The 18234-nt window shown below is 35.4% G+C and overlaps 1 pseudogene; it reads left to right on the forward strand.

Annotated features, from left to right (window-relative positions):
- Window positions 1-1320: 1320 nt before the first annotated feature.
- On the forward strand, window positions 1321-3856 carry LOC125195349 (annotated as a pseudogene).
- The last annotated feature ends 14378 nt before the right edge of the window (window positions 3857-18234 follow it).

Here is an 18234-nt window from a genome sequence, read left to right on the forward strand (position 1 = left end):
AACGAGGAGTATATTGCTTTCCGATCTTGTAAAGAAAGTTTTGTGAAGGGTATTATGGAAGACCTTGGGATCGGGCGAAGAGGTGGTTGTGAATTGTGATAGTAAAGTGCGATTTCACTATCGAAGCATCAGACTTTTCACAACGAAGTAAGCACATAGATGTGCGTCTCCATTTCATTCGTGATGAGGTTGGAAAAGGGATGGTAGAGGTCGGAAAATAGGCACGGCACAACCCGGCGATGCTCTAACCAAGGTGGTACCGGCTTCTAAGTTTACATATTGCTTAGAGTTGGTGAACGTTCTAAGGAAGTAGTAGAACGGGTTTTGGAGGACTATGACGCAGGTGTTGATGTTGGATACGAGGTGGAGATTTGTTAAGAAATCGTCTCTCACATCTTTTGAAATTAGTTAAATTGAGAATGTAGGTGAGGCAACCGCAGGGGATAAAGCCTTGTGATATAAAAAGCTAAACATCGATTTTGCATCGGTTGTAACGAAATTAGAAATCAAATTTGGGGATTCATTGTGGAGGGGTTCGGAGGTTCATCGATCAAGAAAGAGGAAGTTCTTGGTGATCGTTGGTGCGCTCGCTCAATGATCGTTGCTCATATTGGTTAGTCATTCGATTTGCGCTTTCGGTTGTGATAGGCTAGATTGAGTGGTGTTGATTGTTTAGTTTCGTGGTTGTATGCATCTGTAAACCCTTGTTTCTTCATCAATACAATTTTGCCTGAGTTCTCCCGTGGATGTAGGCGCATTAGTGAACCCGTAAATTGGTGTTTGGTGTTCTTGTTTTCGATTCTTGTTCGCATTCTTTGTCAAATGCATATTTGTGATAACATGTTGTGATTGACATTGTTAATATTAAGAAAACTAAAGAGGTTAATTGTGAACGTATATTTCTTATTTACCTCTTAAAATATTTAAATATACATTCTTAAGTAAATTTCAAAGGAAGTAGATAAATTGAAAAATATAACATAAAAATTACTACTAGTACTATAATATGCACTTTTTGTTGTGTATACAAAATCAATTAAGAGCAATAAACGCGAATCAATGCTTTTATTTGAAACCCAAACGACAATACAAATACAAATACAAAGTACATGAATGACTCTCTAAGGCTATTTCCGGCTTGAAGCTTCGATGATAATTGTGTAGTAGTACTAGTTTTTATCATTAAATAGCCCTCCACAGTCTAATTAGTTTGGAGGGTTTTTTCAAATCAAAATCTTAATGTTTTGAGCTTATGATAGTGATGTAGTGGGAGTAGTATATAATCAGGGATGAATGTTTTTTTGATGGAAATTTTTTGAAGTGGCGTGACAACGGACAACTCCCCTTCACAATTTCCCAACCAAGAACAATTATTTAACCTGAAAATCTCTCTCCTCATCCACTCTATCTACTTGCTTGCTGGAATCTCATCTCAAAGCAATGAATATGACACCATCAGAACCATGGAGGAGTTTTCCGGGTACCCAATTCATCTCCACTTTCTGTAGACATTGAAACTCTGCAGAAACAGGTATTCTCTCTCAAAACCTAGGAAAATAATGCTATTGTTATAAAAATACTGTGTCTTTTTTAGTCTACTGGGATTGGAAAGATTCGATTTTTTAATGTTCTGAAGTGGGATACTCGATATTGCTGATAAAGATAAATTTAAATTTGAGGAATAGGGATAATGAGGAAATGATTCTCGATGAGTTTTGAAGTAACTTGATGTCCTTGTGTGATAATCTTGTATGATCTGAAGTGGGCTTAAGTTATTTATTTTGTTGTTGTGAAACAGTTATTTGTATAAATTTCAAAGTATGGAATATAGTATTTAAAAATCCTTAATATATGAGCAATATGATTCTGTCCTCATTGTGGATTATGAGGCATTTTATACATACTCTCCTACCAATGAATGTTAGTATTTGTCAAGAAATGACATGTTTTCTGACTTAGTGGAAATTTTTGATTTCAAAAGCTATCTGTGATTTTGGATAATGATTCCAAGATAACTAATGTTATGTTGGTTGCATAGATGAAGTTATGAACATGTAGTATATTTAATGCTGTGTTGTAGATTCATGAACTTTCAACTCTCTGATACACACGCGCCTTCAGTCACCAGGATCCTTTACAGGGAAAAAGATGTACAAGCGAGGGTGTAAGATTTTGACTAATCTCACATTGTCCGTTTCTTCTATTTATATGCATAAGAGTCACATTTCGTCAATAGTATAAGGTTTCCTGAAAATTCTTCGCTCATGAACTGATGTAGCATCTGTTCGTATCTATGCAAAGGGTGCATGTGGCAGTTTTTGCTTATAGTGCCACATGAACGTGCAGGTTCGTCAAGAGTTTGATGATCATTTCTGGTCTCTCGGTCAGAGAGGATGCAGTTGGGAACATATTTGGTCGATGGTGAGTCATAAGTTCATTCGTTCTTGTTCTTGTTATTGTTATTCCATTTCTGTTGGTTTTCTCTCAGTAGCTGTAAATAATTTCCCAATTCTGACTTGGACACAGGGTCGGTTCTGAACCAGAGCTGCCGCCCGTTTCCACTGGTTCTCATATCGATGCTATACCGTACTGGGAAATATGATGAAGTAGTCGGAGTGTTGGGTGCCATCGAGGCAATTAATGTACTAAAAAGGTACTGACTCTTTTTTTCAAGCACGCATGGGTTTTGCAGTTGTTTTCAATGTTTTCCACATTTATCAGACAAGGAGCTTCTCTCAGAATTTGAAGCTTAACAGGTCAGGGTTTAAGCCTAAGAGATCTCTGGAGGTGATCATGTTTACATCAGAAGAGCCAACGCGATTTGGAATCAGCTGCTTGCGAAGGTTATGGCCTCGTATTTTCTTGAAATGCTCTACCATGTCCATTTTCTCTGGCTGAAACTTGTTTGATTGTTGTGGTGCAGCCGCTTATTAGCTGGAAGTGAAGAACTGGCCCAACTTCTCAAGAGGACAGTCGATGGCCAAAATATATCCTTCTCTGATGCTGCCAAATTCGCTGGATATGCGAACAATGAGGACTTTTCCCAGTGTGGCTTTAAAAAAAGTAACCTATTCTGCTTTTGTTGAATTGCATATTGAGCAAGGTCCCATCTTGGAAGAAGAGGGTTGGATTGCTCATCACGTAGTAATATTTTTTTGTTATGATCGAAAACATTGTATTCTTTCCTATAAATGCTAAAATTTATATTTCTGCAGCAATATCAATTGGCGTTGTCACCGCCATTGCTGCTCCAGCAAGTAGCAAAGTGGATTTTGAAGGCAATGGAGGGCATGCTGGAGCTGTTCTGATGCCAAAGAGGTAGTACTATTATTTATCAAACTTTGAGGTTCAGATATCTGGAAAATGAGAGTCTAAATGAGTAGATTGCTCATCCATAGTTGTATCATTGTATGTAGTGAGAGTAGATTGCAACATAATAATCTATGAATTGTTTTGGGACAGAAACGATGCAGCTGCAGAATTAGCCCTTGCTGTCGAGAAACATGTTTTAGAATCCGGATGAATTGACACTGTTAGGACCGTTGGTGAGTAGCACACCACCTTCATGCTTACGTTTCATTGAGGATAAACAGTATTCCAAGCAAAGCACATTTGGAGATTGGCATGATTCTTTTGCGTTAATTTGTCATTTAAATCACGACCTCTGACCCAAATTGCAAATGCAGATACTCGCGACATAGATGAACGGAAGAGGAATCTCGTGATCGAGAAAATCCATCAATCAGCCCTCAGCATTTCCAAAGCTCGTAATGTGGAGCTCTCAGAATTCAAGATTCACTCTCCGAAGAGTCGATCACCAAAGCAACTGAATAAAAATCAGCCTGCCAAGAACTGAACATGCCTTACAAGAAGATGATCAGCAGAGCCTATCATGACTCCCTCGTCATGGCCAGGTAAAAACTTGCCTACATTCAGACATACAATGCATAAATCTCAATTTGCGCCTCGTCATTCATGCAACCGAACTCTCTGCCTCGTGACATGACTTAAAAAAACCTTGTTTGTAAATCTCCAATAGGCGTGATCTTCATTCCATGCTATAAAGGTACTCTGTCAATCTTATGCATCAACACGATTTATATACGGGGATTTTATGACGAGAAATTGTCTGATTTATATACTCTGTTTGATATGATTGTAGTCCTAGATCAAAATAGACTTATTGGATAGTACATTATAGTAGTAATGTCTTCCAAATGCTGTATGTACCTTTCCTTTCCTACCTTACATCATACCAGTAGTAGGAGTAATTTCTAATTTCAGACTCTTTCTATAAATGTCTACTGCCTGTATAGGGTACATATATGAGCTATAATAAAAACATTAATTAATCCAATGTTTATAAATAATAGGAGTACTCCAGTGAGATGATAATTAAGGCAAAACACACAATAAAAAGTAGTAGCAGTAAATAAATAAATTAATTAATGTGGAGTTGGAGTGAACCACATGGCTAGAGCGATCTTGGATACCTGAGAGGCATGAGAGGGATAATAGATGGAAGAAATTTTGGCATCCACGTAATTAAAGATGCCAATATCATGGCCACCGTAACTAAACCTGCTAATATCATGAGACCGATAATTATAAGCATTTTCGACGAAATAGATAGAATCGGGGGTCAAGTTGAAGTGAGGGAAGTCGGCCGCCGGCAGCGCAAATGAGTTGTGGCCTCCGACAAACATTGCGAGACCATCTAATGAAGCGTCCATGTACCTCATGATTTTACCTTCCTTCACATCAATTTCATACACCTCGAAACTATGTGTTTTGTGTGGATAACTCCAGTTCCCGCCACCGCTGTTACTGACGATGTTTTTGGCGTACGATCCGTCGCGCTCGACCAGCTCCAAGCCATCCCGTATCACTATAAACAGCCGCCCGGAATGCTCGTCCATCACCAGATACTTGAGGTAATTGCATCTGCTTATTTTTATATCATCATCGTCTTCTTCAGACTCATCAGACTCATACTCAGAATCATCAGAAAACAGGGGAAGCTTCCATAGAAAGGACGATGGAGAATAATCGAGGTCCCAGCACTCGACCGTTAGTTTCGTGAAGCAGAAGAGGCGGCTGTGGTGGGTGGAGTAGACGAGTTGGTAGTAGAAATCGTGTCGGCCACAGATGGGGAGCCAGTTGGTGGTGGTGTGGGCGGGGAAGCAGGTGGCAATGCGGCTGTTGTACAACATGATGGCGCGGCAGTCGTGGGAGGAGGACGATAGGATAATATTGGTGGGGAAGATGTGGATGTCGGGAAGCTTTATGTGACGGCCGGTGATGGGATCGGAGAGGAAAGTGAGTCGGTTGTCCAGGTTGTATGATGCCACCCAGCCGTGGGACGATCCCACATATTCAACCCGGCCTTGTGCCCACGGCAGCGGGGGCGCTCCTTGTTGATGCTCACCACTTTGCTGTCTCCGAGGCTGTAAAACTTATACGCTTCCGAGGATGGCGGTAGCATCAGCCAAGGGGAGGATGATATTGATGTTTTGCTGCTCATCATCCTACCGCCGCCCTTCATTCCTATTCCTCGGAATATAAATTGGAACGCCATCGTCAATTTTAAAGATTAGAATTCTATTCAAGATTCATCTCAAATTCTCAATATTATATTACTTGCGTCACAAGTCGCATATTTTTTTGTGGTCAAGAATTGAATTCTTCTAGTATTTCCAAATCACAAATCTATTAGGAGTAGTAACTTTTTTCAGGTACTATAAGTAAAGAAGCCCTAGGTAGATAATTAATCAAGTAGTCCATGATGAGTATGATATTCCGAAGTGCAGCCGCCACATTCCAGTATGGGCGTGTGATTAATCCATGGCTGATGCTGCCACCAACATTCGACAGGAGGCACGGCGGCATGGCGTACAACTTCTACATCCCGGCAGACTCCTCAGTGGTGCGGATCAACAAATACGGCCCGGGACGGGACCCTCCCTGGGTCCCGGACGACAATGCCACGGTGGTGGGGTCTTCCCACGGGTGGCTAGCATTGATGAACCGCCGCAACAACGAGGTGTTCCTGTCGAACCCCATCACCCGCCGCCACATCAAGCTCCCCCCCATCGACTCCCTCCCGAACCCCGAGCTCAACCTCCGCTGCGCCCAAGCCCGCGTCTCCAAACTCATCCTCTCCGCCTCCCCCGACTCCAAAGACTGCCGCGCGGTGGCCTCATTCGGCCTGGGATTACCACCTCGAATTCGGTGACTGGCCTACCAAGCCACAGACACGAATTTTCACCCTTTGGTCAGCTCTTCATGGACCTTGACTAGCCCAGGTTCAAGTACGCTAAGAGCTACCAAGATTTCGTCTTCTCGAGCAAGAGCAAGAGCAATAGCACCGTCCTCACTTGCCTCACCTTTTCCGACCTCCACAGCCGGGGCTTGGAGGACTGGGACCTAACCGTCCTGGACTCTCCAAAACTGGTGTGGATCCGAGCGCAGAACGATGAAGCCAGGCCGGATGATCCGGTGTCGTCGGTGGAGGAGCACCTGGCGTACGCGGAGCAAACGGATGAGATGTTCCTCGTCTCCCGTTTCTTCGATGAAGCCGAACGCGCTACTTTTGGATTCGTTGTAAGTAGAGTGGTGAAGGAGGGCGGCGGATGGATGAGCACCTTGCGATGTTCCTTGGGGGATATGGCGTTGTTTGTAGGAACCAACCACTCCTTTGCCATCCCCAATTTCAACCCCAATTCTATTTACTTCACCGACTCTAAATCTCATCAAGGCCGGGGAGATGTCGGAATATACCATTGCGCCCCACAGACTTTCTCAAATTGCTACTATCCCATTCCCAATAATGATATTATTGATATTGCTGCTGGTCCCTCACCCATTTGGTTTACTCCAACGCTTACTTGATTTTTTTTGTTTTGTTACACTACTATGTTTTGTTTGTAGGACTATTTGATTATACTTAACTTTTGATTGCTTCAATTATTATGCATACGACCAAATCAACCTCATATCAATCTCAAAACTCTCTGATTAATATTTCTATCTATATATCTACCAAATTAAGAATGCTTTTAAAATCGAATCATCGAGTGACCGGAGATGGTGGAGAAGAAAGAAGCACAAAGCAAAGAATGGTGAAAATATTTTTTGACTCTGACAAGTTTAGAAATTGGTACACTACAAATTTTTTTTGGATAAGGTTGCTTTTTAATACGATTAAGGACGCTAATTAGTGTATCTAATGTGTCCTTATTTTTTAGTGTCCCAATCAAAATTAGGGAACACAAATAAAAGCGTTCTGAAAACATAAAAGATTAAGATATTTTATTATATACTTAGGGACGCTTTCTTTTGCATACTAAATGGTTATTCTTAAAAAATTTCTAACGCCAGTAATTGCATCTCAAACAAAGAGAGGTACTTGTTGTTTGATGTATGCATATATGTACCATTTGTTAGAGTGCTAAAACAATACAGTGAAGAGAAAAATAAGACTAGTCAGCTTTGTTCATCTATATTTGCATTTTCCAAAGTAAAAAACAGGATCATTTGGTACAACACACATTTCCACAAGACCACTACCACTCTGCACACCGCCAAAATTGTAGATACAATCACCACATAACGATTTTAAACTATTGGGGTATGCATTAATCTTGGATACAACTTAAGTAAATACTATAAGAATAGGTTACTAGCTACTCCATCCCATATATCTCTAAAAAAATATTTTTATTTATATCATATTATTTCGTCCCATAAAATAAATTTCATTTTATTTTTGAAAAGTTTATCACTGCATATTATACTTAATAATAAGATTGGTTCCACTATGCACTAATAATATTTTAATTATTTTTTTCTTTTATCTTTCATATTTTACTAGTTTCATGTAGTGAACTTGTGTCATCCTAAAAATCCTTACTTCTATTGAAAATAGAGAGTATTTTATACTCCACTTCGTTTATTTTGACACTCTAAAAACTCAGTCGGATTGTACTATATAAAATTTTGGGAAATCATTATTCTTTAGATAGGCGATAGAATATATTTTCTCTCATAAATGAATTGCGGTCTAATTGGGCCAATATCAATCTAAGAGCATCCACAGTATTTGGTTAATATATTTCTAACATATTTAGAGACATAATATAAGATCACATATTGAATATGAAAAACAAGAATAATGTAGTGATACTAAAATTAAATGTTATGCCACATCAACAATGCGGTCAAAACCCTTTGATTGGTCATGATTCCAACAACTCTTGTGGTCGATGTAAGACATTGACTCCGTAATAGATAGGTGAGAAAGGGTTGATTAAGGAGGTGATTTACGTGACGTATTGGTCAAAATTCGGAGATTATTATGAGTTGGATTTTGGGTGTGGAAAAGCGGTTTGAGCTTAGGCGATGCTCATCTTGAAGAATTGATCAGACCGAGACGTGGGTTTATTTGGATGAGTTGGATATATATGACTTATTTTGAGAACGATCGACACATTCAAATGCTTCTTACAGATTCGTAGATATATTTGAACACATTCAAATGCTTCTTACAGATTCTCTCTCAACGAATTAGCACATAAAATTCAAATCAACATTAGAAAGAGAATTGGCTATGATGGTTGTTGTACGCAAACTGCTGAAAGGTAGTTTCTCGCTCAATGCTAGTAGTAATTTATTTATTTTTTTAAATCCAAAATATGATATACTCATTAGAAGAGCATTAACATGATTCTTACAAAAACAACTGCATAAAAATAAAATCTAATTTGATTGACTTGTAGCCCTTCAAATTTGATTAATATCATTATTCTCTGAAAATTTGATTCTCGATCATTGTACAAAGTTTGATTTACTGTTGAAGAAGTAAATGAAGCGGTGATGCTCCTAATTTGATTCTCTTCTCTACATTTTTTTTTATCATCGCTCGATCAAATCTTGATTTACACATTTGTTGAAGATGATTTACAAATTTTGATACTCCGCTAGCTCAATTGTTTTATTATCGCTCAATTGTCGCTAGCTCTTCTTTGCTTATTATTCCTCATTTTCAGAAAATGTGATTCTCGCGCTCAAGTTTGATGCTCTCAAATTTTTTATTATTGCTTATTGTCTATGTGATTCTGCTCTGCTATGCAAATTTTTTATAATTATTGCTTGTGGCTCAAGTTTGATTCTCTCAATTTTTTTATTATTGCTCATTTATCTGATTTTCGCTTCTCTGCAAGTTAATGATTACTAGTGTTAACCCACGTGCGATGCACGACGGAATATTTTTTTTTCATACGATTTTAAATTGTTAATCGATTAATTAAATAAGAAACAATATAATTTTATAAGATTTAAAATGGAAAAATATACTACTATATAATAAAAAATTCAATAAATATATACTCCTCAATTCGTTTTACACCTAAAGACATTAAATTAAACATATTTATAATGGAATTAAGACAAATACAATTATGTGGACAATGATAAAGAGACTATATTAAGTGTTGACATTTTTGAAAAATATGTTTAAAACAATCCTTCATATTTCTCTACTAAAAACAATAAATTGTGTAAAGATGAAGATAAATACTATGTATGTTTGAGTTAAGAATGTTAAATTCTTCCCTCTCTAAGAACTATAAAAAGTATTGCTATAAAATTCTAGAACTATATACACGCGGTACTCTAACTATTGTAATCAAAGAAAAAAACAACAATAAATGAAATGGAATTACAATGAAAATTAGTCAAGAAAAACCCTCTTTCCGCAAGACAAATTACATCACGGTTAGTGCTCTCGGATTGACGTATTTTTCCCAAAGATGAAATGACTTCCTCCTAACGTATATGATCAAACCTGCTAGGCACCTATAAACTTGATGGGGCTTCAAAATCGAGCAAAACAGTGTTCCTAAATGTGCAATAAACTGTTGAGGTCTTGAGAGAGAATGAAGAATGTTTTGTTAGTATGTATTTCATCTGCAACTCTATGTCTTTTATAGGTACAAAATTAGTACATGATATATCATGGAATTAAAACATCATAAATTATAAAATCAAGACAATATAGGTTACAAAATTTGTTAAGTGCTCATTATTTTATTTAAATATTTGTAACCACCAATGAGTCATTGTAGTGCTTTAAAAATTAGTCAAATGCTCATTAAAATATCTAAATAAATATTCATGAGAGTTACTTAAAATATTCAAATTGGTCCATAACTTATAAATATTTCAGAATAAGGTCAAAACATATAAATATTTTAAAAAAAAGCAAAAACTCGCCTTTTATATATGTATAGATTTCTTAGTTGTTCTTCTCTTCTCTGCAAGTTTTTTTTATTGCTCAATAATTTGATTCTCGCTAGTTCTTCTCTACTCAATTGTTAATTATTGCTCAATTGTCTGCAAATTTTTTTATTATTGCTCAATTGTTTTGTACATTTTTGATTATTGCTTTTATTCTACTCCTCATTCCAGTGGCGTATCCAGAAATTTTGATTTGGGGGTACGAATTGTACGACAAATAATTATGATATAAATAAAATAACATTGTTTATAAAAATAATTTAAATAGTAAGAACTTTTTTATATGAAGTACGAGTTGTACTAACAATATTTCCTACGTCCCACTTTAGGAGTCCCGATTTACCATTTTAGTTCATCCCACATTAGGAGTTCCGGTTAGAATATTCCATAAATGATAATAAGTCACATATTCCATCAACCTTATTTCACTCACATTTTATTATAAAGTTAATATATAAAAATGAGACTCACATTCCGCTATCATTTTTTATCAATTTTTCTTTACATTTTCTAAAACGCGTGTCAAACTCAAATGAGACTCCTAAAATGGGACAGTGGGATTATTACCTAAAATGTTAAAAATAAGAATTTCATATTAAAAAATTAAAGCAATAAAATGAAAAAAAAATCGAGTATAAATAAAGCAATTAAAATAAATAAAATAACAAACATAATAGGGAAAATCAAAATGATTAAAGTGCAGTAAACAATCCTAATGTCTATAAAATAAAATATTAGTGCAAATTTTTACCTAACTAAATAAATTAATTACTGGAGTACTACATTATAAAAACGAAAATGTTGGTAGGAGTGCTGAAAATTTTAGTACAGAAATTTAAAAAAAAATATTCAAACCCTAAACATAATTAAAAAAAAATGAAAAGGACAATGCATAACAAAAATGAAAATGTGAGTATAGGACTAAAAAAGTATTCAAAGATAGTAATGAAAAAGAAAAAGAAAGAAAACATAATTAAAAAAAATGAAAAGGAGAATTCATAACAAAAATGAAAATGTGAGTATAGAAATAAAAAAGTATTCAAACATAGTAATGAAAAAAGAAAAAGAAAGTAATCATTAGAAAGTTCGGTCCAGCTAGGGATCGAACTCGGAGCAATGGGAAGGCATTTTCAACAGCTTACCACTGGAGCACCAAGGTTATATCTAAATTTTCATTAAATGTAGTATTAATACAATGATTTTTCGGGGTACAGTTGTACCCCCTTGATCCCACTTCTATACGCCACTTCCTCATTCGTCCCTAAGCATTTTGTAGGAATTTTCACATGTATATATGTTATTGCTCCTCATGATTTGAAAAAAAATGAGTCTATATTGAATGTCGGCAGAGGAGCACTAATATAATGATTAGTTTTATAAATCCCAAAGTTAATAGGTTAATGTGTAAATAAAAATAATGTCATTAGTGGGTAGTTAATCATGAAAAAAATGAAGAGTCATAGTATTAATATTTTACATAACACGATATTTAAATTTAATAATATAGTAAGTATATTAGAAAAAAAAAAATTTATATTATCAATGGCATTCATATAATTATTCCCAAAACTCCCCTTTTATATATTTATAGATTATCATCCCACTAATAAATGAAGAGTGTCCTACTTTCAATCATACATACATAATATCGTAGACCATAGTCTAGGGGTGGGTAGGCACGATATACCTTATCGAAACCACCATACCGTATACCTTACCGTAAATACGGTATGCGAAAAATTCATACCTTTACCTTACCAAAGTTTTTGGTATACCGAACTTCGGTATACCTTTTTTCGGTATGAAGAATTTCCATACCGATACCGTAACTCATTTTCGGTATATCGCACCGAAGTTCGGTATACCTTACTTTTGCGGCATATCTGACTTTCAACATCAATTAAAATAGAAAATTAGAGTTTTCAGAATATTATTTATATTTTATAATTTTAAAAATAAATTAAATATAATTTATACATAATTATATTTATATTTCATAATAGATTTTATAATTTAAAAATATATAAAATACTATATATAATTGTGTTTATATTTTTGTGGTATATACCTTAGTTTACGGTATATACCTTAATTTACGGTATATACCGAATTTCGGTATACAGCGGTACACCGCAGTATTTGAAAATTCATACTATTACCTTACCGGAATCTTTCGGTAAGGTATCATACCGTACCGAAAGTCACGGTATAACGAAAATTTGGTATTTTCGATATTTTTTCGGTACGATAAGGCCGGTATTTCGGTATTTTTCTCCAGCCCTAGACCATACACACACTTCACTTTGTTTTAGTTTATAATGATGAGATTGATTTTAATTTTATTTTTCAATTTAGAATTTTATTGTAACTAGTATCACGCATGTTCTATGCACAATTTAATATATTTTGAACGTATTAATTTTCAATTTTAAATTAATTAAATAAAATTAGAATCAATATTAACAATGAAATATATGAGAATAAAAAAACTATACAAATCAACATGGAAGCATAATATATTTTAAACAAATCACATAATATAATATTTGAAACAAATCAAATAAGAAACATCTAATAGAATTAACCGTGTCATAAGACATATAAATGAAATCATATCATGTGTATCAAATCATATGAAAAGGCCATAATTAACCTCCCACTCACCCCACTTAATCACATAGTCTACTAACATCCCCACTCACTCTAATTGGCGCCCACGGTAATTATCACTGCCCTCTCCTTGGAAGTTGTGATTAACCTCGGTATACCTAATTTAAAATTGGGGTATTTCAGATGGCGCCACTAGACCAATTACCCTGACTGCAGAATATTTACTTTTCATCTTCATCTCCCGACGGTAATTATCACCGAACTCTCATCCTAAATTGAAGTTAACTGCGGTACACCTACTTGCAATTTGTTTGTCGCATTTCAGTTGGTTGGGGTCTTCAGATTTTGAAATCTCCAATGAAGAGGAATACTCCCTCCATCCCAAGATATTATACCCTTATTCCTTTTTGGGTGTCCCAATATATTTGAGTCATTTTTATTTATGGTAAAAATCCACTTTACTACCAACTCCACTTACACCACTAAACAACATCTCATAAATTCCTGTGCCCAAAAGAAAAGGGGTCTAATATCTTGGGACGGAGGGAGTATAAAATACCCGTCCTTCCGGTAATTTCATTTTTAATTTGTTGACATCTAGTTAAATCTTATATTATTATAATAGTTTCATTGAAATCTTGTTATGGGGTATAGAGTTATGTGAAATGATAATAACTATTGAAACTTCATTATGTATTGACATCTAGTTAAATATTTCATTTTAAGTGAATCTTGTAGATTATGATGATTCCATTTTTAGAATAGTATTGGATTTAGTGTTGATAAAAGAGGTATTGAATTTTGACTCATGTTTGAAGGCTTCCTTCTCATGGAAGAAGAACACTTCGCATATGAATATATCTAATAATTTGAACTGTTACATCGGGATGGAAACGGATTTAGCATTACTACAAATACACTTCAAGAGGTAGGGGGAGATGAAGCCGTAAATGTTGTTAAAGGTGGAGCTTTAAGGCACCTTCTAGACTGTTGCAGAGACAAGTTTTCACAATAGCTCTTACATGTCTTGATACACCGAGAGATCACGGGGATTCAAATCCCGTTGAATGAGCACTGGTTTGAAATTGTTGAGAAACAAATTAAGTTCACGACAACAGATTTTGCCCTTATCACGGGGCTCAGATTCGGGAAATCCCATTTTCAGCCATCAAAGAAAGTGCACTTCCTAAAAGTAGTATGTTTTACACACATTTTATGCATACTAAAATTAAGGTAACATTGAAGTCATTGTACTCTGCCTTCATCAACCAAGAATTGGAAGGCATTGATACTTATATCAAGGCAACACATTTGATTATTTGCTACTATTACCTCCTTGCCCGAGAGGATTGCACGATAGATGAATGGGCATGGGTGTTGGTGGAAGATTTAAAGGAATGGAACAATTTTCCATGGGGTGCATACGTGTATCAAATGATGTTTGATTACGTGGACATGGCTCAACCGAAGGAAGGTAAAAAGAAATACCGTTTAAATGGTCCAGTTTGGGTTTTGCATTACTGGGCATATGAGACCTTTCCCAAACTGGAACATGTGGCTGCACAAAAGATTGACGGTGCAAAATTACCTCGATGTCTGAGATGGCGGCAGATTATAAACAAGGGTTCATATGTCCCTTTGCTGGATAAAGCAGACGTAAGTTTTGTTATATTGAATATCTTAAAATTATTTCATGAATATCAATTGTTTGTCTAATATACATTTAAATTTATTCTGCAGTTGATTGTTACACCTATGGAACCGACGACAGAGGAAATAAAAACAATATATTTCATGTCTTTGAGTGAAGAAGACTTGTTCGGTGTTATATATTCACGTCGTCGGAATATAGCAAAAACTGTTGTCAAGAAGAAGAAAACGATGAAAAGAAAAAAAGAAAAAGTCAAGAAGGAGAGGGACGAAGCAATCAACAAGAAGCAAAGTAATGAGGAGCCTAGTGAGGACGAAGGAAATGATATGGACGCCAAATACTCAACTATAAAGGAGTCCATTTTCGAAGTTCTGCCACAATTACTGCAGATTCTGCATGAGATCAGTACGAGCCAAGATGGTGCATCCACTTCGTATGAGTCGATGGACGAAAAATACACAAGTGCGAATAATTCCATTGTGTCTCTGACTCCATCACTTAAAGGGCTAACTGTTCAGTTCAGTTCTATCAAGGCTCCAATGAAAATGTATCGGAGGAAGAAAAAAAGGTCATACTCATTTTTATTATTGAATAGATTTTACTCTTTTATATTTGATTACTATAGCTAGAATAGTATTTTACAAATTAAATTGTCAATTTTGTTTTTGCTTGAATTCAAGGTCCCTTTGTAGGTGCAGGAAGGATGTTTGCCCGAAACCGGTGGTTTTGGCTGAAAATCGGCAGTTGTCCACAATTTTTTTGATATTGATCACGTTTCCAATTAAATAAAAAGTTAGTTTGAAAATACTAACAATGAAGTTTACAAAAAATTAACTTTTTTAAAAACGTGATAGGATCAAATATGATAATCTCACAAGTCAGTTGACACAACAATTGTGCATGATCATATATTGCACATTATAATTGTTTGTGAGAAGGCAATTGGAGGAATATATGACAAATGATTTAGGAGATTGTAATGTGGACAAACTAAGAACATTTTATATTACTTCACAACTTACAAAATGATACAACACACTCTTATTTATAGGCATTCCTTGATTATTCTAGAATTCTCTACTTTACCTTTTAATTTATATCTAGATTTTTCTCTAAAAAAGTTAAGTTTATTTATTTATATTCTAACAATAATCTCATAATTAATCTGCAAGAAACATTTGAATGTGTTGATCCTTCTCAAAATAGGTCATATCCAACTCATCCAAATACACCCACACCTCAGTCCGATCATTCTCCCTTATGTTCATCAAAATCATCAAATCTTCTAAGAACAACGCCAAACTCACCCAAACCGCTTTCCCACACCCAAAATCCAACTCATAATTAGGGATGTCAATCGGGTCGGCCCACCGGATTTCGGGCCAACCCTATTCAGGTTGCGGGTCAATAGGGTGCGGGCTAGTCGGATTGTGATTTCTTTCGGGTTATAAAAGTTCAATCCTAATCCTAAAAGGTCGGGTTCCGGGCTAGCCCAGCGGGTTAATTGGTTTGGTACCGGTAATAGTAACATGCGATCAATCCAATAAATAATGATGAAAAATAGTTATATTCATAAAATGTAAAATATTTAATTATGATAAATTTGAGATATATGCTTAAACTTAATCATAAACATGATCAATACTAATATTTGAGATATTTTATGAAATTTTGATGCATGTTTTAGAAATTTTAAATAATTTATTTTGAGAATTTGAAGTTTTTAATTTATTTATATTAATAAAAATTAAATATATAATTTGTATATTTAATATAAAATTGAAAGTTATTTTTTAGTTATATATATTATAAAACTAATCAATAAAGTGTCAAATTAGGAGTAGAAATAGAATAATAGAAATTTTATTGGGTTTTCGGGTCTGGTGGCCCTAACGGGTTGCGGGTTAATCGGGTGCGGGCTAATAAGGTTTTAATTTTATCGGGCTATAAATTTTCGGCCCTAAACCTATAAATTTGGCGAGCAATTCGGGCCAGCCCACAGGTTGCAGGCTACACTGACATCCCTTCTCATAATCCCCAAATTTCGACCAATCAATCACGTAAATCACCTTATAATCCTCCCCAATCAACCATTTTTTAGCTATTTGTTATGTACTCAATATCTCATATCGACTGTAAGAACTGTTGGAATCGTGATCGGTAGTAGAACATTTAATTTTAGTATCACTTGTCTTGTATTTAATATTCAATATGTGATCTTATATCCAGAGCGGATCTCCTACACCGCCTTTCCTACTCCATTCTTACTTTATCTCTCACAACTTAATAAAATAATCTTATACTGTAGTGATGGTTAAGTGATGGTAGGATTATTTTATTAAGTTGTAAGTGTGGAGTAGGAATGATGGAGTAGGAGATCCGCTCCGATATACTCCCTCCGTCCCAAATTAAGAGTCACTTTTTGCTATAAAAGTCCGCCCCAGTTTAAGAGTCACTTTTAGAATTTTTCATATTTGGTCATACAATTTTACCCCATTCTTCTTCAAATTTACATAAAAATCTCATTATTTACATTAAAATAAATCAAAAGGGACTCACCTTCAACCAACTCCACTATCTCACTTCATTTATTACACACTCCACCATCTCACTTCATTTATTACACACTTCAACTCTTTCTTAAAATCCGAACCATAACAATAAGTGACTCCAAATGTGGGATGGAGGGAGTATATCACATCTCTAAATATGTTAGAAAATATACTAAATTTTGTATTAGGTTGCTATTTGCCGAATTCGACCGTCATTCATTTTGAGAAAAAATATTCTACACTGAATTGGTTTTAATATTAAGGTAAATTACAAGTGTAGGGGCTAGGGGTGAAAATTTAGTTGTCGGGTTTCGGGTATACCCGATCCCGACCCCGACCCCTGGCATGTTTTGGGTACCCGAAACTCGGAGGTTCGGGTATGGTTTTGGGTAGTTAATGTTAGGATTACATGTGGCAGGATCGAGGACATATGGAGGTGGGATCACATGGGGTCGGTTTGTACCATCGTTGACCCACGAGTACCCAAAAGTATTAAATTTGATCTTTTGAGTTGTCGTACATTCCACGTTCATAATTCTGATCCTGCGAGTTCCTCTTCTTAAATCCGGCATTGGTACTACGTGACTCGCCAGATATGTTGTGATTGACATTGTTAAATTTAAGAAAACCTATAAAAGGTAAATTTTGAATGTTTTTCTAATTTACTTCTCAAAAGCTAAATAAACATTATTAAAAAATAGTATTCCTCCACTAGTAAATTCCAAAGGAATTGTGATATTAAAATGAAAAATATATATAAGACCAACGGTCGGAGCGCAGTTGGCAGCGCGTTAATCCTCTAACCCGATCATTAAAACAATTGATTAGGATTAGACGGATTCCGCCAAAGGCATGTTAACACAATTGATGAATTAAGAACAAAAAATGCGATTGAATATATCGAGATCGATATTCATCGATGGAAGAGGACCCAATGCTTTTTTTCGAAACAACGGCATGTGAATACAAAGTATGAACTCAAAATAGATGTAGTCGTGGATCTAGAAATTAAAAATGGTGGGGTCGGATGAGAAAATTAATATAAGGAGTAATATTTAAATATATAAAATAGTAATAAAAATACATAAATGAAATATCTCTATTTTATAAGCGCGATAATTGACT

The sequence above is a fragment of the Salvia hispanica genome, chromosome 6, assembly GCF_023119035.1.
Source record: "Salvia hispanica cultivar TCC Black 2014 chromosome 6, UniMelb_Shisp_WGS_1.0, whole genome shotgun sequence".
In the NCBI taxonomy this organism is placed as follows: domain Eukaryota; kingdom Viridiplantae; phylum Streptophyta; class Magnoliopsida; order Lamiales; family Lamiaceae; genus Salvia; species Salvia hispanica.